Source organism: Phyllopteryx taeniolatus, chromosome 9 (assembly GCF_024500385.1).
Source record: "Phyllopteryx taeniolatus isolate TA_2022b chromosome 9, UOR_Ptae_1.2, whole genome shotgun sequence".
Classification (NCBI taxonomy): Eukaryota; Metazoa; Chordata; class Actinopteri; order Syngnathiformes; family Syngnathidae; genus Phyllopteryx; species Phyllopteryx taeniolatus.
The window spans coordinates 24,660,374-24,682,283 of record NC_084510.1 but is presented as its reverse complement, the minus strand read 5'-3'; the positions used below and the strand labels follow the sequence as shown (position 1 = coordinate 24,682,283).

The window sequence follows — 21,910 nt, the reverse complement described above, 5'->3', positions numbered from 1 at the left end:
GCACAGATTAAATCTTCACATTTCTTCTCATGCATTGAGACCTATCTTTAATTTTCTGTAGTCTATATCTTTAATTTTCTGTAGTCTATCTCCTTAGCCTTTTTTTTTTTCTTCTTTACAGTGTGTTCCGGTCCCCCATGCCAGACTTTATTCTCCACAGTTTGACAGAGGTAACTGCACGCACACACACACACACACACACACTTTTTAAGAAGTCTGTAGGGGGTCTGAAAGCCACAAATATCAAAATGACAACGATTGTTCCTTTCGACAGTAAACTTCAACACGTTGGTGTACTCGCTAAAGGAGAAAACCGCCACACGAGTAGTCCGTGTCGCTCGTGGAGCTGAGTGCGGTGGGGTCCTGCGGGCGACAATAACTCAAATGTGAGTTGAGAGCGAGAAACACGTGTATGTTTCCTTGTCTTGATATGCGTCATGTTAGAAGTGCACTTCATCATACTACAAGGCATTTTCATTCGCTCATTTTGTATTGCACTGGGACGAATAAAATAGAACTGACTGAGCCTATGCAGTATTTAAAAATGGGGAATTGCCAGTTTTACGGTTACCCCGCATCAGTCAAGTGTGGCTTTCGCTACCATGCAAACAATAAATGTATCCAGTGTATTTTCAATGACGGAGGCAGCACTTTAACACCAATCTACCAAATTGGACTTGGATGCGTGTTTGTGGCGCATGCAGCAGACGTCGCCAAATGCAAATACTGTCTCACCATGTCAACAGCGTAACTGAACAGCACAAGACTGCAGCTCTGCTTACCCTCTGGCTTTAACATGATATTGTTTCTGTGTAGTCTGACCATCCATCCATCCGTCCATTTTCTACCGCTTATCCGAGATCGAGTTGTGGGGGCAGTAGCTTTAGCAGGGATGCCCAGACTTCCCTCTCCTCAGCCACTTCATCCAGCTCTTCTGGGGGGATCCCGAGTCATTCCCAGGCCAACCGAGAGACGTAGTCTCTCCAGCGTGTCCTGGGTCGTCCCCGGGGTCTCCTCCCAGTGGGACGTGCCCGGAACACCTCACCAGGGAGGCGTCCGGGAGGCATCCGAATCAGATGCTCCAGCCACCTCATCTGGCTTCTCTCGATGTGGAGGAGCAGCGGCTCTACACCCCATCTCTAAGGGGGAACCCGGACACCCTGCCTCTGCATGAAACTCATTTCGGCCGCTTATATCCGGGATCTTGTTCTTTCGGTTACAACCCACAGCTCGTGACCATAGGTGAGGGTAGGAACGTAGATCGACCGGTAAATTGAGAGCTTCGCCTTTCTGCTTAGCTCCTTCTTTACCACAACGGACCGATACAAAGTCCGCACCACTGCAGACGCTGCACCGATCTGCCTGTCGATCTCGTTCCATTCTTCCAGCTTTTTAACCACCTCGGTGACCTCAACCCCAGAGATAGGAGAGCCCGCCTCAGAGAGCACAGACTCGGCTTCCTCATGGGAAGTATTTTACTATGGCCTCACCGAACTCCTCCCATGCCCGAGTATTTCCTTCAGTGACCACCAACGCTGCATTCCGCTTGGCCAGCCAGTACCCATCAGCTGCCTCAGGAGTCCCACAGGCCAAAAAGGCCCGATAGGACTCCTCCTTCAGTTTGACGGCATCGGTTCGGGGATTGCCGCCACGACAGGCACCGACCACTTTATAGCCACAGCTCTGGTCGGCCACCTCAGCAATGGAGGCGCGGAACATGGTTCACTCGGACTCGATGTCCCCTGCATCCCCCGGAACATGAGCAAAGTTCTGTCGGAGGTGGGAGTTGAAACTCCTTCTGACAGGGGATTCTGCCAGACGTTCCCAGCAGACCCTCACAATACGTTTTGGCCTGCCACGTCGGACCGGCATCTTCCCCCACCATCGGAGCCAACTCACCACCACGTGGTGATCAGTTGACAGCTACGCCCCTCTCTTCACCCGATTGTCCAAGACATGTGGCCGCAAGTCCAATGACACGACCACAAAGTCAATCATCGAACTGCGACCTGGGGTGTCCTGGTGCCAAGTGCATGTGTGGACACCCTTATGCTTGAACATGGTGTTCGTTATGGACAATCCGTGATGAGCACCAATAACAGAACACCGCTCGGGTTCTGATCGGGTAGGGGGCCTTTCCTCCCAATCACGCCCTTCCAGGTCTCACTGTCATTGCCCACGTGAGCATTGAAGTCCCCCAGCAGAACGATGGAGTCCCCAGCGGGAGCGCTCTCCAGCACCCCTTCCAAGGACTCCAAAAAGGGTGGGTACTCTGAACTGCTGTTTGGTGCATAGGCACAAACAACAGTCAGGACCCCTCCCGCCACCCGAAGGTGGAGGGAGGCTACCCTCTCGTCCACCGGGGTGAACCCCAATGTACAGGCGCCAAACCGGGGAGCAATAAGTTAACCCACACCTGCTCGGCGCCTCTCACCGTGGGCAACTCCATAGAGTGGAAGAGAGCCCAACCCCTCTCAAGAGGACTGGTACCAGATCCCAAGCTGTGTGTGGAGGCGAGCCCGACTATATCTAGTCGGAACTTCTCGACCTCGCACACCAGCTCGGGCTCCTCCCCTCCCAGAGAGGTGACATTCCACGTCCCTAGAGCCAACCTCTGTAGCCGGGGATCGGATCGCCAAGGTCCCTGCCTTCGGCCACCGCCCAGTTCACATTGCACCCGACCCCTATGGACCCTCCCACAGGTGGTGAGCTCATGGGAAGGGGGACCCACGTTACCCTTTCGGGCTGTGCCCGGCTGGGCCCCGTGAGTGCAGGCCCGGCCACCAGTCGCTGAACCCCAATTTTCTACCACTGATGTGCATGGCAGCAGCCGCTCCCACTGGTGTATGAATGTGTGTGTGAATGGGTGAATGTGAGCCTCTGTAAAGCGCTTTGGGCACGGCGATTGTGTAGGTTTAAGCGGTCTATACGTAAGTGCACTCCATTTACCATCACATTCGGGCAAAATTCAGAACAGAACATTGTAAGATTTACTTGGTTGTTTAATGTCACACTTGATGGGTACACAGGCACTCCAGAGAGTCAACTGTTTGTATACAAGCAATTAAAAAGTTAATTCTCCACAATATGTGGTCTTTGAACTTCACACCCCGATCCCAGCGTCATGGAATACTCTTACACAACCTCCTCTGATACTACCTCTAAAGGTGGAAAATTTCCAGGTCGACTATGTCCCTCTGGTTTTGTGTCAGTACAGTTTATACCCAACAGGAATAAAGGTGGAAAAATGCCATCTTTTAAGGGGCGGGGGGGGGGGGGGGGGGGGGGGCGCGAGCTGCACCTTCCCCTCCCGTTTAACTGTTTCTTATATATTTAGTCAGTGCCCCCAGACCCTGACAGCAGCTGCTGAGGTTTTGGTGGGAGCTCATTACTCCGCGGTGGAGCCAAGCCAAAAGTCGGGGAGGCTTTCTTTTTTTGGGCTGCTTTATTTCATATGGGTAAATCTTAACGCCATACGCGCCGTGATCGGTTCCATGTGTGGAGCGTGTGCCACCAGCAGTCATCTTTAGTTCCCCCCCCCCGCCCCAATTTAAATGGAATGACTTCCGTTTTTTTGAATCCTGGATGCACACAAATAATCCGATTGGTCAAAAGGCCTCACTTTTCCTTCTTTTAATTGTTTTTTTTTTACACATTTATCCACTTGCTTGTCAAACAACTGACTTTTGTAAAAGACGCGCTCCTGTAGTTAGGTTAACTCAACACTCAAAATTGTCTGTAGGTGCAAGTGTGTATCATTGTTTGTCAATATGTCCCCTGCGATTGGCTGACGAGGTCCAGGCCAAGTTGTACCCCGCTTCTCTTGCCAAAAGTCAAAAGTTAGCTGGGATAAGCTCCAGTGGGCGGCACGGTGGACGACTGGTTAGCACATCTGCATCACAGTTCTGAGGACCGGGGTTCAAATCCCGGCCCCCGCCTGTGTGGAGTTTGCATGTTCTCCCCGTGCCTGTGTGGGTTTTCTCCGGGCACTCCGGTTTCCTCCCACATCCCAAAAACATGCATTAATTGGAGACTCGAAATTGCCCGTAGGTGTGAATGTGAGTGCGAATGGTTGTTTGTTTGTATGTGCCCTGCGATTGGCTGGCAACCAGTTCAGGGTGTACCCCGCCTCCTGCCCGATGATAGCTGGGATAGGCTTCAGCACGCCCGCGACCCGAGTGAGGAGAAGCGGCTCAGAAAACGGATGGATGGATGGATGGAAGCTCCAGTGGGTGTACAGTATATGGTTAAATTAGCCAATGGTGGCTTTGCTCAGGCGCCATTCATTTGCAGTCCGGACGAGGTGGGATGAACATCTGCGTCTCTGGAGCGAGGCTTAGAGTCTCCAGTCATCTGTAATAACATGACAAAAAAATTGCTAGATTTGTTGCTTGTCACTTAAACAAAAAAAGTCAGTAGAAGGTTGTGAAACATCACCAAATTGGCACGATCGAGTAGCCCTTGCCCTCCTGGCGCCATTGTCATGGTAACGAAAACTGTACTCAGCATTTGCATGAAGGCAAACCCGTTAAATTTCAGACCGTGATTTTGTGCAGTGGACTGTAATTCTTTTTTCGGTCAATAGCACTATGAAGTGTCCTTTGTGGTTCAATTAAAATATATTGGGCATAAGGTAAATAAAAATTGTATCTAAATAAATGTTTGTAAACAAACAGTTCTAAAAGAGTGAAAGCAAATGTATTGTACTGTACTAAAAAGTTAAATACAAACAAATTGTACTGTAAATTGTGCTGCACTAGATTCAAACATAAAGTCAAAACAGGCTGTATGCACAGCTACAAGCTTTATTCTATGTTTGTTTGTATTTCGTGTCAGCTTGCTAAGTAAATCGTGTTGCCAAGAGAATTTCTACCATGTGCTCATTAAATGATATCATTAGCCAAAAATGTGAACCCTCTCGTTGTCCACCCTGTCAGCAAGGTATTGATATGTACATTGTCTGCTTTCAGTTAACTTATTTAAAATACGTATGGGCAATATGCATTTCTAACAGTACATCCACTTCATACTATGAAATTCAAAGGAAAATCAAAACTTTGTGGGAGTGAAATGGGGAAGTCTCTAAGATACTTTATGGTGATATTGACGCTATTATTTGTCTGTGTCATTTTGATGGAAGAATGTCAGAGCCCTTTTATTAAGGCACCTGGAAATTGTTTCAATTGTGAAAAAAAATGGCATAAAATGTCTCCTTTAACTCGTCCTGGCTGCGCTGCGTATATTTCAACGCTCTTCAGCTCTGTGGTCCACGGCTTTCAAGACAAAAAAAAAACCTCGGCCTCTCAAGCGCCTTTTCTGTTAATCGAGGATCTTTCAGAGCTTCACACTCGATCCCTTCTCGCGCCCGCAATCGTGTGGTTTGGGGGGGGGGGTAGGGGATCTTCGGGGAGCTGTCGTTTATTTATCAGAGACATATTGAGTTGGCGGCGCGAGGGGATCTTCAAGCGCGTCAAGTCTCCTCGTCTGCAGGAGTCGGGTGACCGAGGGTATCGGATGTCCCCGTCTTTTATTGAGTGATTGGGTGCAACCCAAGTGAAGTGTGCTTGATTTGGATTTCCTTTTGAGGAGAGGGGACTACTGATGTGTGGGCACTTCCTGGTCAAGATGAGAAAAGGGGATCAAGATGAACAAAAATTGGGGAGGCTGTCAAGTTCAAGAAGCTCAGATTGGTAAAAAAATAAAAAGACAAGGCGGGCGGAGTAGGAACAGTCGTGAAATAGAAATGGTCTTATAAGCAAGGTAAAATAAGCATCTAGCTCAAGGGGACTTTTATTACTTATAACCTGAAACCCCAAAAATCAAAACAAACACAAAAAAGGCCAAGCTGCGCCATATGCGTGTGCAACAGGAAGCCCGACTTCTTCTCGTCAGACCACCCAGCGCTCCTGCCCACACGCCGCCTCCTCAAGTGAGACTGTGCGGGACCGACCCAACATGGCATATTTCACAAGATATCCAAATGAGTCCTTTGGCATCGTCCGATTCTTATGAAACGGAGAGAAACAAGCAAAGAAGCTCACGTAAAACAGCTGCATTTTAAAAGAACTTAGTCTTTATTTCGTGAAAGTGGCACGTCGCAGTGCTAGATGTGGTATTGATCCGTGCAAAATGCAGGACCGGTATCGCTGATACAGATAACCTTACCGATACTTATTAAGAATCAAATTGGGTGCTTCAGATTTCAAAACTTTTAAGTGTTTTTGTGACTCCCCACATTGTATCATTAATTGCTCAATACAACCAGAGTTTTCTATCCATACTTTATCACGTCTAACCATGCTAACCACTGAACACCATGCTGCCTTTAGGATAGAATTTGAACTGAACATATTCACAAGGCTCTGACATCCATTTAAATTGGCTTTAGTCAAGCTTTTAAATGATGATTATTATTATTATTATTTTTTTTTTTTACTCAAGCACCTTATCTTGAGCAAAAATGTCTGTTGCCACAGCATTTTGATATACATTATAATGTATGCATTTGATTTACAAATTTTCTTAATTCCTAAAAACACATTTCTTGAAAACTCCACCCATATTCCGGCTTCCTTGAACACCAACTAAACATTCAAGCTACATTCCCAAAACCCCTGTCTCTTGCGGACCCGCAATACTAAACTATTGCCTCAAAATAGATCCCGAGTCAATCGAAACGAAAAACCCCACTGAACAGTCATTACGCAACAAAGAAAAAAGGAAAAGACGATGATCAATTATTGTTCACAATAGCAATGCATTTTGCAAAACAAAAACAAAATCCTGTTTAGCACTTGTAGTAAAAAAATGTATACATATAAAAAAGTACTAGGCTTATAAGTGTAATGGGAAATTGATGAATTAAAACAAGAACATGAGCTACAAAAGTTTCCCGTATTTCATCTAAAATATGTATTTGTTCTTTGTCTTGTACCTCCTCTCTTTTCTCTTCCTCGTTGACCAACTCTTACTCATCTCTGTCTCTCCGATTATCTCTAGCCGTTGTGGAACTTCAACAACCAGTGCGCGCCGAACTTGGTTTCTTCACATTATTAGCCACAAGCGTGACCAATTTTGACCTGCTGTGTTCATCTTGAAACACCTGAGCTTTAATTGAGTTTTACCTTTGCTACTTGTGCTTCCCATAATGCAACACAGGTGCATCAGAAAGCAAAGTGTGTTTTAGTGAGTGAAAATATGTTCGCAAGTTTTGTCTAACTAGGTGAAAAGTGCTTAAGGTTCAACCAAAAGGGTGACCAATTCAAGAAGCATTTGGTTCGGACAATTGGGTTTGGGGTTTTAACAGTTGAGATATACTGTAATAACTTCGAACCCATTGGCCTCACAATGCCTCGGGGTCTATTTTTTTTCCTCCTCTTCCAGCCAGACAAAATGGCGCTGGTCGTACTGGAACGGTTGACGCTAACGTGAGCCTCGGTGTTTGTGCTCGCTGCAACCTGTCTTGCACAAAAATGATGATAATGTGGGATTTTGAATACGACTATGCTCTTCTCCACATCCACAATGTAAACTTTACATTCAGCGGGAGCCAATAAAGGCATTGATGTGATTGATTTATTTGATTTATGACGCACTGTTGTTCCTACAATGAAAATGAATGTATTCAAAGCCCTATTTTATTTTATTTTTTATGTTAAAAACACTTGCGTGTAGCACATGAACAATTTGTTCTCGCCGGATGAGTCAACTGAAGTGCAAATGTCGAAATCCTCCCCAAAGCTCTTCGTTGCTTTGAGTGAAAATAAAGAAAGAAAGCGTCCTTCCCCCCGCTAGCCCGAAGCCACAGCATGTGGTCTACTCTGCTGCTGCGCTAAAAATGGCAGTCGGGCGGCCTCGGGTGAAGCCCAGAACAGCTTCCACCGTAATGGCCCCGCGTGGGTGTGGCCCCTCGTAGATGGCTTTTGAGGGGGCCCCTCCCGGACGCCCGCGCCCCTTGCCAGCGCCCAAGGGCTCCAGGCTGCCTGACCAGAGACACCGCGATGCGGCCCACGCTGAATCCGGGCCGAGCCGGGCCGTGGTGGGTTGGGTTGGGTTGGGTTGGGTTGGGTTGGGCTTAGGTCAACGCCGCTGTCGACGGGACTTTCGGCGTCAACGCGGCAGGTCCCTGCACTCCTGCCCTCTGCTGGGGTCACAGGGCAGAAAGAAGCATACACTTGTACGTATATAAATATTGCATATCCAAAAATGTACTTTTAATGCAAGATGATTGCTCGTCTATGAGATATTTCAACTAAAAACTACAGCCACGTTGTATCATGACTTGAAGGAATTTGGATTGGAATTTTAGGCATCACTTTTACTGTATGATGGTTGCAGTTGGCAGTGGTATAGAATTGTTTAGTATTAATGCAAATTACTATTATCGAAAACATCTCAGTGTCAATCAAAACTGGACATTATTTTAAAAAATACTTTCGCAATTTTTATTGGTAATATTGGTATATAAGTATTTCAGAGGTATAGTACTTTTTACAACGTCATGGTTACAGCTAACTTAAGTTTACAATATGTGCCCAAAACATATTATAATTGTAATCAAAATGTTAAGTTAATTTATTCATTAATGAAATATAACAAAGATAGAAATCAAACCGAGCAAAAATGTTTTAATAGCCTTTCGAATAACACATGGATATTCCCTTAAAAAAAAAATAACTACTCACAAGTTTTTATTTCTTCCTACTCCTTTTCAAACGTGTCATTTAATTTCATTTTTATTTTATTTTAATTTCGTTTGTTTGGTATGTTTTGATTTCACTACACACGTTCAAAATAAAGATTTCAATCAGTCAATCAATCACATGTAACGTTCACTTTTCCAAGCACATGGCGATTGCATAAACATAAATTTAATACATGAAAATCAAATACATTGGTAAAAATAAATACACAAAACTGTAATGAATGCATAACATTTTATTAATACGTAACAATTACTGTCAATGAATACATAAAGAATACATAGAATACAAATACATTTAAAAAAAAAAAATAAATACATACAAATAAAATTTAAAAAAAGTATATAGAGTACAAATGAATAATTCAAATCCATAAAAAATGAATCAGGGCACAACACTTGATAATTCATTACTCTGCCTATCAAAAAAGACAAATCCGGCATTCGCCCCCGTCGACAAACGTTTGGCGGTCTGCCATTGCGAAGGTCCATTGACTACCAGTATATTGCTTGAGTTTCTCAATTTAAAAGCAGTTCTATAATTAATGCTGATGGTTTGAAAGCAGTTTGGACTGATTTAGGGGGTTAAGTAGAATCTGGTCTGTTTTCAGTCACTGAAGCAGTTTAGGAGTTGAATGGCGCTCATGGCACATTTCCCCCTTGAGTTAAGCACCAAATCTTCTGATCGTGTCGACTTTTCACCCCTGCCGACTACTATTGACGTGCGTGTTTAATGCTTCGCCGTGTGGGTTAACTTCTCCATGTAAAATGTGCACATATGAGAGGTAATGCAGCCTGAGCGGCGATAGTAAACGATAGGGCTAAAAAGGCAGTCAGTCACCTTCTGGTTCAAATCAGCGGGGGGAAAAAGGGCTCCGAGGGGGTTTGCGTTTGGAAAGGTTGGCTTTTATTGCTTCTCCCCTTTGGTTCGGGCCTGTTTGTGGAAGTGTGGCTGGCGGTCGGACCCTCAGCTGGCAGCGTGGCGGCGTTTAATTGCTCTTTGTTGTGGCCGACTGGTGGGGGCGACAGAGAAGAAGGAGGCCCTGTGGTCTTCCCTGCACAATGGGCCTTCGGCCTGCCAACTCACACACACACACGCACACACACACACGCGCACACACATGCACTGCCTATGCACCTACATAACCCGCTCGAAATTCATTTCCATTTATCAGAAGTGTCAAATTGTAACACATAGCTCCTGTCATCTGAAAGAAACTAGAGTTGCACACATGGACAAAATCGTTGGTGTACCTTTTCGTTAGAGGAAAAAAACCAAAAAAAACCCACAATGGTCATTGAATAACTTGAAACTGACAAAAGTAATAATCATTAAAGCTGGGGCCTCTTACCCCCAATACTCATGGCGAATCATCCAAATGATCATCAAACTCCGCATCCATTAGATGGCATAGGCAAAAAAAGCGATTCAATTTAGCGTTGCTTCCGATTGGGAAGGGGATTTGTTAGCCAGAAGAATACTATATACTACTATTGGTAAACACACTGATACCAACAAAAATGTCTGAAATGTCTACAAATATAATTTCTCGGGGGAATTGAATCGATCGCAACTGGACTGTTCTGGTTGCCTTCGAAGATGTTTCGCCTCTCACCTTAGCAGGCTTCATCAGTTCATGCATTAGTATCGAACCCTGCCCAGAACACTACTGAGACCCAGCTGTCTGACGCTAGGGGGCACATTTTGCTCCAAAATGTCTTGACAGTCTTGAGAGTTCACTGTACCCTGCCCAGATTCAAGACAAGACAGTGCCGGATGTTGAAAAGCAGCCCCAGAACATCACTAAACCTCCTCCATGTTCCCAAAACAACAAATGACTTATTTTTTTTTTTTTTTTTTAATAACCAACAGGCCAATAATCACTGTTAGGTTTTCTTCATAGCCACAAATTCAAATGCAATTAAAAACTCAGTTGTTAAAATGTCTTTCTATTCAGATAAAAAACAATAACACTGAACAACATTGTGCTACTTACTCTGGTCCTTACCATTGTCCTCCCCATAAAGACATACGCACACTTATAATGATTGACATGTCTCTCGTCCAATAATTGCGCCTGAAAAATCCAACCAATGGTGCTACAATCACATAGCAAGACGGCGGAATAAAGAAAGAAAAAAATCGTGCTTGGGGTGCATTTGTGTGTACAGGAAAGAGCTTACTGGTCTTGGCAGACACCAGAGTGTTAGGGGAAATGATAAATATACATATAATTATAATCTATATATAATAATAAGGGATGGGATGAGAGTAAACAGAAGCTACACGCTTTGTGTGTTGGTGCCGTTTTGTCAAGGGCCTAAGCCTATCATTATCGCATTTGTGAGGAACCGTTGCTGAATAATGGGTCGCGTGTGTGTTTAGAGGGGTAACGCGTCGCAGTGATTGGGCCCCTCCCGGTGTGTGTATGTGTGTGTGTGCGTTTGCAAGAGAATCCTGACGACGTCTAACATAATTCCTCTTTTATGACTATTAGTGTGGTGATTTGTGAACAGCGACTGTTTCTATAGGCAGGGCTAGACTAGGAGCGGCTTGAGAATTTAGTAGACGAAGAATATATTCAAAAAATATTGAATTATATACAAAATGAAGTTCACTTTAGTAAAACAAAAGGGACACATTTTGGGGGTTTGAATTTTTTTTAATGAATGAAAGTGAACATCGTGGGGGAAGTAACTTTCTGAAAAGTTTTTTTCCTCTTCAAAACATTTTTTGTACTATAAAGACTGACTTTTTTTTCTTGAAGAAATACAAAAAATGGAGGGAGAATTTGTTTTCTTTAAAGAAATTCTATGAAATGTTTTTTTTCTTGAAACAATGACTCTTGAAGAAATGCATTTTCTATTTAAAGAAATTCTATGAAATGTTTTTTTTTCTTTAAACAATGACTCTTTTCTTGAAGAAATGTATTTTCTATTTAGGAAAAAATAACTTTAAAAATGTATATTTTTTAAATAAAATAATAACATGACTTTCTTTTAAAATTTTGAACTTTTCGTCTTAACAAAAATGTTTTTCTTTACATTTTATCTTTTTTAACATGAATTTTTAAAACTGTATTATTTTCTAAAAAAGTCTGGTTTCTCTTTTAAAATTGTTTTTTCTCTTTTAACGTGATTCAACATGACCCAAAATATTTACAGTATATATATAAAAAAAAAGAAATGTAAGCATCTTTTTTCCTAGTAACATGACACTATATTGTATTTGTATTGTTCTGTGTGATCCTACTACTAAAGGTAATGCATTTTTGCCCGAAAATATAACGTTTTCCACCATGTTTGTGGAGAGTTTTGCGCCTCAATTTTTTTTCAAACTTTGAGATTGTACTGTATGGTATTGTTGTTCCAGCAGGGGTGGTTTCCCTACTCGTGTGTCTTTTGACAAATTTTCATCTTCATGTTTACCAGCAGAAGCCGCTGATGGTGTAGTGGTGCACTCGCCTGACTTTGGTGCGGGCAGCGTGGGTTCAGTTCCCACTCAGTGATGGTATGAATGTGAGTGCGGATGGTTGTCCGTGTCCATATGTGCCCTGCGACTGACTGGTGACCAGTTCAGGGTGTAGTCCGCCTTTCGCCTTAAATCAGCTGGGATAGGCTCCAGCGCCCCGTGACCCTAACCAGGATAAGTGGTGTTGAAAATGGATGGATGTTTACCAGCCTCTTACAGTATGTCCAAATCCGACCCTTTCTTTGCATTGTCGGCTTTTCCCGCATCCCCTGCACGTGTGTTTACACAGCGCACTCCCCGATTCTTTATTCTGCTCCTCCGTCACGGTGGCTTTTGTGCTCACTTTGTGGTGAGTTTTGTGTATTCCTTGTGTGATTTACTCCACAACTGTAGAAATATGGTGATCTTCTTCTTCTTTTCCACCGATGCACTTACTGTAAAAGTGTTCTCCATGCCCACAATCACTGATGAGTCAGTGCGTGCGCGTAAACAGAACAAAGCACAAACAGTCTGGGAATATGTTTACATAAGCAGCACGGTGGGGTGTGTGTGTGTGTGTGTTTCTACTCCTGATATCTGTCCTCCCCCCCAGTGTGTGCGTGGATGCGTGCAGAAAAGAAACCCAACGCTAGGCCGCTGCGAGGTTCTGGAAATGAAAATGGAAACTGGCACCAATTAGGGAAACCAATAAAGTAACCTCAGTTCTATACGTTTGCCAAGTGGTGAAGGGGATTGGGCCTGGAAACGACTTGAGTTACATTCAGGCTCGAGTTAACGTACAGATAACATCAGACAGTTGTTGTTGTTTTTTTTTAAACGTGTGCTATTGTCCTCTTTGACCCTACGCAGGCTGGACATGGTGTAGCTAGCATTTAAGAGCACGTTCTGATTCAGTTTACCACTTAATAACTGTGACCCCTGCCTCGGTAATACCACTAAATGGTGCCACATTCATCTGCAAAATCTTTATTCACTGGACATTTCATTAGATACTGAGAGCTGTTTCGAATATTTCGGACGGGATAGATTCCTCGGAAGAGCTCTTAGTATGATGAGTTGTACACTACGCTAGAACCACAGCAAGAAATATATTTGCAAATGAAACATGTTTACAATTAAAACAGTTCCCAGGTGTGTGCTTATTTTTATTTTGTCGAAATACTCCAAGGATTATTATTAATAATTGTCTGCTCTTTGCCGGGCATAACCGCCAAGTCACGGTTGGAGAAACTTGACGTCGGTGGCGCTATTATAAAAATTAGCTGCACTGTTCCGCAAAAGATTTACTCGGTTGTTTAATTGCACTTTTTATTGGGTGCTGGGCGGGCACTCCATAGACCCAGCTATTTGTACACAAATACAATCAAAAAGTCAGTTTGCCCATTTTCTATAGCGCTTATCTTTAATAGGCTGGTGGGTGAGCTGGAGCCTATCCCAGTCGACTTTGGGCGAGAGAAGCGGGGTCCACCGCTTGCCAGCCAATCGCACGGCACGTTTACACCCACGAATTCACACACACGTCCGCACCTACGGACAATTTAGAGTCTTCAATGAAGCTAACATGCAAACCTCTCACAGGAAGACTGCAGCAGAGATTGAAGCCAACATTGTAGTCCACGAAGCACTCCTCCACTGTGCTGCTGCAAAACAGTTTCAAACGTTGCACTTCGCTAGCAGGCTAACCCGGAGAAGAGGCATGAGCTTCCAGTCCGCAGCTATGCAAATATATGCACAGTCACAGCATTCTTGTGTGTTGCCTTTTTTTCTTCTTCTTTTATCAACCCCACTCTCACAATGACTCATGCGTCTGCCGAAATACTTTTGGATTGCGAAAACAATTCCTCACTCCAGACAGTAGTTTGTTTTTTCATTCTTTATATATATATATATATATATATATATATATATATATACACTGTATATATTCCATTTCCTTCCCCTTATGGCTCTTTTCTTTCCGCTGGGCCGTTTGAAAGCTTTCTTGTTTCTTGACTCTTTTCCTGTCGTCTAATGCCCCCCCCCCCCCCCCCCCCCAACTGCCTCTCCTGTCTCCCTTCCCCAGTCTCTGTGACATCTCAGTGGGATTCATGTGGGACTGATTGAGGCTGGAGGATGCAGGCCTCATCAAAGCGTCAGTGTGGTCGAACGCAAGCGAGCAACGGAGGCTCCAATCTCGCGCTGGTTAATGAGCAACCCCCCCACACACCTCCACCCCCCGTCCCTCTCCTCCTATTCCTCCTTCCTTCCCCCCTCCCTCCAGCCGTGACATCCCTCCAGCGTCCATGCAACACAGCAGTTTAATCTTTCCTTCTCTTGTCGCGCCCCCCCTACTTCCTTCCTTCCACCCCCCCATCCTTTTTGACACCCCTGTATTCAAATCTTCCCCCCCTCCCTACTCTCTCATTTAGGTCCCCCTCCACTTGATCCTGTTTTATGCACACGTGCATGTAAGGCTGCAGACGTTTTGGATGTAAAATTCATGAATGATGTATGAACTCCGCCTTTGGTTTCACTGCCGACAAGCATGAAAAATGCCACAACATGAATACAGTAAGCAAAGACACTTTAAAAAAATATATATTCCAAATTCACATGGCAGCTATTCAAATTCTACTAGCACTTCTAAACCATTGTACAGTAAACCATTATCTGTATTCAAATAAAAAAACACTACCTAAAATAACTAAAACCACATGTGCGTAAAGTAGGTATGCACCCGTTATTAGTACAAGTACAGTGGTGCCTTGAGATACAAGTGACCCGAGTGGAAAAGAAAATTACTGTCACAGAATGGGTTTTTGGATTTCAGGATTTACCCCAAAAAAGATTCCTTTCAAAAAGACAAGAAGGCAAACGCTAAATTAATAAAGGAAACAAAGGAGCAAAGACACTCGGCAATAAACTCACCACAAAATGAAACATAACACGACTAGATTAACTCAGCTAAAAACAACATAAAAAAAGCAAGGAACTAACTATAAGCTAACTGACCAGACAACGAGGCACACCTGGACAAGACGGGTGACTGCAGGAAGCTGATTCAATTGATACAAACAGTGACAAAAAATGTTGAACTCATTAATTGGTAACGGAACAAAATTAAACTCATATCTCAAGACACTACTGTACTTACATTTGAGTACTCACTGATACCGTGTACCGAGTACCGATATTTGAAAATGCCATTATGTCTTGCCGTTTCGGTGAAAATGCTTAATATTGTTGAAAAACGCAAAACACAAGCTTTTACTGAACCTGGCTAAAGTAACAATTTGTCATTAGTGACGTTTTTAAATCGCACTTTATGTTTTCAGTCTTGTCACACAAGCTTAAATGCAGCTTTGCACTTATGTGGTGTCACAGCCTGAAAACTAGGGGGCACTCTTTTAAAGGAGTAAATATATTACTGGAAAAAGAGTCATCAACTACAATCTGAAAGGTATAGAACTGTTAAAAATAGCAAGATTTAGAACTCAAGTGATGGAAACGAGCACAATAGTGAAAGGTGAAGTCACAACAAAAGCGTCAAGCTCAATTAATATATTTCAAAAACTTTAGGAGATGATTTATTCAAACAGTGATCGGCAGAATAATGAAGGTTCAAAATCAAGACTTGGTCATTTGTTTAAATAGAGATGCCAAAGGGAAATTTGACTGTTGAAATTAAACAAAATATATTTTCTGTAAAAAAGGGCAGAAAAAAAGATTTATTCTTCATTTGAATTTTGTTTTTATTTAAACATAATATGTTAGTTTCTTTGTTTGTTTTTTGTAATGAGTAAAGAAAAAAGTTCTTTTTTTTTTTTTTTTTTTTTTTTAGAATAAAACTGTGACAGGACAACTGAAGTGATACATTTATCAAACCATCGCTTACTTCTCTTGGCTGGACGTGGCTTCGTGGCAGGAGCGCCGCTGGCTCAGCAGGAGCCCGAGCGGAGTTCAACGTGCATTTTGCAGAACATATTTGCAATCAACTAGTAAAGTGTTGTCATCCATGTTTACCCTAAAGCATCTCCACGAAACTGCTGACAGGACTCCGAGTCCACCTGCCTGGAACTTATGTAAAGCTAGCATTGGTATGTTAGTATTGGAGCATTTTTTTAGGTCCGAGTACAAGTACAGACGTACAATATTGGCACCGATACCGACACCTTGAATTTTTGCAAAAGCTGTTTGATGCTTTCAATTTTATTTGAGTGAAGTAAAAAAAAAAACATACTTTAAAGCCATTAATCCATTCCAGCGCCCAAAAAAACACCAACAAACATTTTTTTAACATGTTTTTATTAGGTAGTCTTGCTTCTGTTCAAATAGAAGTTTTTTAAAGGTTTATAACTCGCAATATCCATGCTAGCTTTGTTAGCTCGTCTGCAGTGTTCGCCATTACGTCTTAGCATTAAGCTAGTGGACTTTTGGCAAACGATGTAAATTGGTTAAGTATACAATGTTTAATTCTCTTTGTTCAGTTTAGTTTTATAGTAAACTTCAACTGGGAAGGGCAATAAATAGTTTTAAGCTCTTGAAAAATTGTTCACTGTCAGCTGCTTGCATCTAGCGCTCGTAACTCAAATGTTTGCTCTCAAGACACAAAAATGGTTCGCGCAACTCAACTCATATCTCGAAATACTAGGGAGTCACGTCGGTGGTATGCCGAGGCACCACTCTACTTGTGTTCTTGAGCAGCAAAAATAAACCTGAGTGGTTGAATGTTATGTTTGATTCTTTTGGGTAAAAGAGGTGAATTCCGTGTGACCGGGCCATTTGGCTTTTGCCTCCTGGACCCTCTCGTTCTACATCCCGGTTTTAACGACACGCTTCGAAGCTTAGCTAAACAGTCGTCGTCGCATTCTTTTAATAAAGCGATCAAACCAAACTCCTCGGAGAGAACTTCACTAATATAGTTTCAGCAGTAACTTAGCCGTGTCCTCGCTCCCCCTTCCGCCCTCTCTCTTTATTTTTTCTAGCAGCCTGAGTGAGCGTGTGATATTCTGTGTATAGTGTCACTGTGCATTGAGAGGATGACAACTTCACAAAGTGTTTCTGTACATGAGGACAATAAACCCGGGACGAATTTGTTGGAGTCAGACAGCGTGTTCCTGGATGTAGATAAAGAAACAAACCGAACATGTTTACTAAGCGATGCCACACACGTTGTAAGGTCCGTCGATGACACGGGGAAGAGGGTCCAGCAGGGGGTGTGAGTGTCTGACTGTAGCGACTGTAACTGAGTAATTAGAGGTAGTCTCTTGTAGGTCACAGTTTAGTCTGTAGTAGCCTTAAAAGAGACAGAGTGGGAGTAGAGTAGTAACTGTATAGACTCTGGAGACACGTGGGGGGGAAATGTACGGTTAAGCCACATTTCCACCTAGACGTTTAGTTCAGGTCCATTTGGGTTCAGTTTTTAATCAAATATGAAAATGGGGTGGTATACAGCACTTTGAATCCCCAAATATTCGCAGTTCAGAATTGGCAAGCTCACGTATTTGCTGATTTTTGGTGGAGAATGTATCCCCAGCACTTTGCTGGAAAACTCTCCTAATTTGCAGTTTTTATGCTCAGGCCATAGCCATGTCTACTGTCCAGAATAAAATATTGCTTTGGCACCACATGGTGGCATCTTGGTGCCAAGCAGCTATGTTGAACTGAAGGGAGGAACTTCTTAGGCCATGGCCTTTTGTCTAATAGAAAAAAAAGTGCTTTGATGCCATATTGTGGAATTTATAGGCAATTCCAAAGCTTTGTGGGCGGGTGGGTGTCAGTAACTCGCAATTGAGGCCAGGGCTTCACTTTACTTTGAATATCTTGGGGAAACAATCTCAACCCGGACCAAACAGTACCGCTTGGTAAAAATGGGACTTTTAACCCTATTACGTTTGTGTCTCTGGCACACTAAATCTTTCAGTACGAATTCACATTTTCAGATTTTCTTGGTGCTTTCATTTCACACTTGAGAAGAGCTAGATAGACAGACACTCCACAAAACGATTTGGGAAGTGTGTATGCCCAACTCCACTATTTGCATACAAACAATTGAACAATATTGATTTCATAATATTCCCCGTTTAAAACATACACTAGAAAGAACAAGGACAGGAGAAGAAATGTTGAATGAAGAAAATATGAACACAAGTGGAGTGGTTAAGTGCACTTGCAAAAGACAATCACGGATTAAAACTGCACTAATATTCAGTGTTACTATAACAGTGAACAAAAGGGGCCATTTGCTCTTTCCACCCTGCAATTCTTCCGTATGGTTTTGGTCGGCAAACACCGCCCTCAATAAACTATTTCCAGCAGCAGCAGTTAGCAGCTTTCAAAGCTATATTTTCAACTACCTGCGCACTCGTCAGTGAGCGCTTTAGCGCGGAGTCACACAAGTACAGTATCAAATGAAATCAAGCGGCAATGCAATTTAAAACATAAAAACTAACTGATGGCGTTTGCGATCAAAGTCTGCAAAGGCCTGATTATCGGATGTCTTTTAAAGATCATCCTGTGGTGTGGGCTATGTTAAGAGTAATTCTTCCTCCTCAATCTTACAGTAGTTGTCCAACTCTTCATTTACTGTCTGTCTGCTTGGCCAAGTTGTGCACGCCAGAAGGAGCCGCAACTAATTAATCATGATGCACAAACGGTTTAATTCTTTACATTCTGTTTTATAAAGTACAAGATTATAGAGTGCAATTTTCCATATTTAAAACACCACAACATTTTTGGTTTTGGGTCGGCTGTAAGGGATTAATGGCATTTCCATTTATGTCAGTTGGGAGTGATGATTTAAGATACAAGCCTGATCACAGAACAAATTGAACTCGTATCGCAAGGCACCACTGTATATAGATAGATCCCAGATTTATTTGATGGCAGTCTGGATTCCCTGTGGCACCGTGCTGCCTCTCACAGGTCAGTCTTGGTCGTGTCGGAGATATCGTTGTGCTGTGTTGTCTTTGGTCATCTCGAGTACACAACACACCATAAGAGCAGTAAGAACACAAGTGTGTTAACCCCCCGCCCCCAAGTGTTAAAAATCGCTATGTTTGTGTTATCGCACGACTAGTCACTTTAAACTGCGTATAGTCCTTGAATGACTATTGTTATATTAGTCATTCAAACTGCTCTAAGTGCTAGAGGACTCTGCATCTTTTTGCACAATTGTCAAAAAAAAACATTTGAAAAATTGTACCGGCATTACCAGATAACTAGCAACCCTTTATTGCTCAGTGACTGTTTTTCTCAATGTCTTTCTGTCTCCAAAGTGTTCTCTGGCAATTGACTGTCTGTTGTCGTACTAGAGCGGCTCCAACGACCGGAGACAAATTCCTTGTGTGTTTTTTGGACATGCTTGGCCAATAAAGATGATTCTGATTCTGATGCCGCTTCAATAGTATTTGTCTCCTACTGTATTGACAGAAGGCAATGACTGAAGGAAAGATGAAACTATTGAAGGTTAGACTTCTGTGTCTGCACAAGTTACTTGACTCTCCACGAGTGCCATCCCGTGTGCTGAAGTCTGCATATTCCGCCAGCCGCCTCGTCAACCTGAGAACACCCTAATGACTTCCTCGCTCTTTCCCTCCGCTGAGTGAAGTCATCCACTTTTCCATGTAGCTTCAAGTTTGGAGGCTCGAAGGAAGAGAGCGCGCGTCAGGGGTTGGGAAAGTAACGGAAAGGGAACAAGACGAAGCGGCGAGCACTAATGAGGTATTCTCGGGTGGCGTACGACCTCTTGAGAGGACGCGTGTAGCGTGCGCTCATTAAGTGTCCTCCTGTATATGAAAAGACGTAATGGAAAGGATCTGTTTCTGGGTTGATTAACTCTACACTGGAAGCTCCACAGTGGAAACACCTCCAAATTGGTACAATTTGGAGTTTTGGCTGGAAAGGTATTTCAATGAAAAGTCAAAACAACCGACATACGGCGCGCTCCGTTCTTTTATCCGGCCGACCGAGCATTTATATTATCTAAAACAGTGGTTCTCAAAAATTTTACACCATTTTAAACACTCAAAAAAATACTTGGCTCTCCAAGTACCGCCATAATGACCAACATTAAAATACAGTGGCGTAGTACGCCTAAGTGTTCATCAAAAATTAGACAATTGTTTTATTCCTAAAAAGTATGTTTTATATTATTTTAAGTCACTGTAACTTTAAATTCAAACACAGTTTGAACATTAACCCTGCACTTAAATACGGGGAAACCTTTTTTTTTTTTTTTTTTTTTTTTTTTACTAAATAAATGATTCAATTAAAATGTATTCCACACAACAGTTGAATAAAAAATTGGACCTACACATCCATCCATCCATCCATTTTCTGAGCCGCTTCTCCTCACTAGGGTCGCGGCCGTTCTTGAGCCTATCCCAGCTGTCATCGGGCAGGAGGCGGGGTACACCCTGAACTGGTTGCCAGCCAATCGCAGGGCACATACAAACCAACAACCATTCGCACTCACATTCACACCTACAGGCAATTTAGAGTTGTCAATTAACCTACCATGGAAGGTTTTGGGATGTGGGAGGAAACCGGAGTGCCCGGAGAAAACCCACGCAGGCACGGGGAGAACATGCAAACTCCACACAGGCGGGCCCGGGGATTGAACCCAGGTCCTCAGAACTGTGAGGCAGACGCTCTAACCAGTCTTCCACCGTGCCGCCTGGACCTAAACAAAAATTTTAAAACAAACAGTCCTTAAAGATTAAATGCAAATTGTATTGTACAAAAAAGTTAAATACAACTGAACTGTATATGTAGTGATTGGTTCACATAGCGCGGCACGGTGGCCGACTGGTTAGAGCGTCAGCCTCACAGTTCTGAGGACCGGGGTTCAATCCCCGGTCCCGCCTGTCTGGAGTTTGCGTGTTCTCCCCGTGCCTGCGTGGGTTTTCCCCGGGCACTCCGGTTTCCTCCCACATCCCAAAAACATGCATTAATTGGAGACTCTAAATTGCAGTTTTATTTCCTAAAAGAAGCATGTTTTTATTTTATTCAGTATTTTTAATATAATACAATTTATTATGAATAATTAAATGAAAAAACAACAAATGGTTAATTATTCAAATATGCTATTTTACATAATATGATCACTGTCGAGTGGAAACCCTATTGTATGTCCTAATTTGGTCCATTTCATATTTTTCAATAAATAGGTACTATTGGTCAGTCTCCTCGTGGGTCCGTTATTTATTGTATGTATTTATTTTACAATTGTATTATTATCTCTTTTGTAATGTAAAAGTGTTCAAATATTACATGGTTGTCACTTGTTTACATTCAGGGACACCTACCGAGCACCGCCTCTTGTTGTCATGGTAAGAAAATCCCTACTCGCCATCGGCCTTGCCGTTTGTAGGATGGGATGAGGGCTGGCTCGCTTGCATTAGACAGCGCTGCCCTCTCCAATGGGTTGATTTCAACTGGAAAAGAAATAGTGTGCATAAAGCGTCCTGTAATTCTTGATTCTTGGGATATCTTGATGAAAGTTTCTTACAGACATGTTACGACAACTGTGAACTGCGTAAAATATGCATGATGTCTCTTAATAAAGAATCATTGACTGTACCCACTTTTAGTTTGAGCATGTTATTTTTGTTTTTGATCTGCATTTATGAGCGTGCTGGACCAAGGGGAAATTGGATTATTAAATTAGTTATTGGATAGTATGATTATAAACTATAAAAGGGCTTGTACTACTATTGTACAGCTGCTGAGGTACAGCTGTGGGACTAGAATAGATT

The 21,910-nt window shown here is 42.9% G+C and overlaps 1 long non-coding RNA gene across 1 annotated transcript; it reads left to right on the top strand.

Moving 5' to 3' along the window:
• Nucleotides 1-114: 114 nt before the first annotated feature.
• LOC133483253 (uncharacterized) lies at nt 115-21,684 on the top strand. The gene is made up of 3 exons (XR_009790065.1): nt 115-170; nt 275-386; nt 21,451-21,684. It is a non-coding gene; the product is annotated as an uncharacterized LOC133483253 (long non-coding RNA).
• The last annotated feature ends 226 nt before the right edge of the window (nt 21,685-21,910 follow it).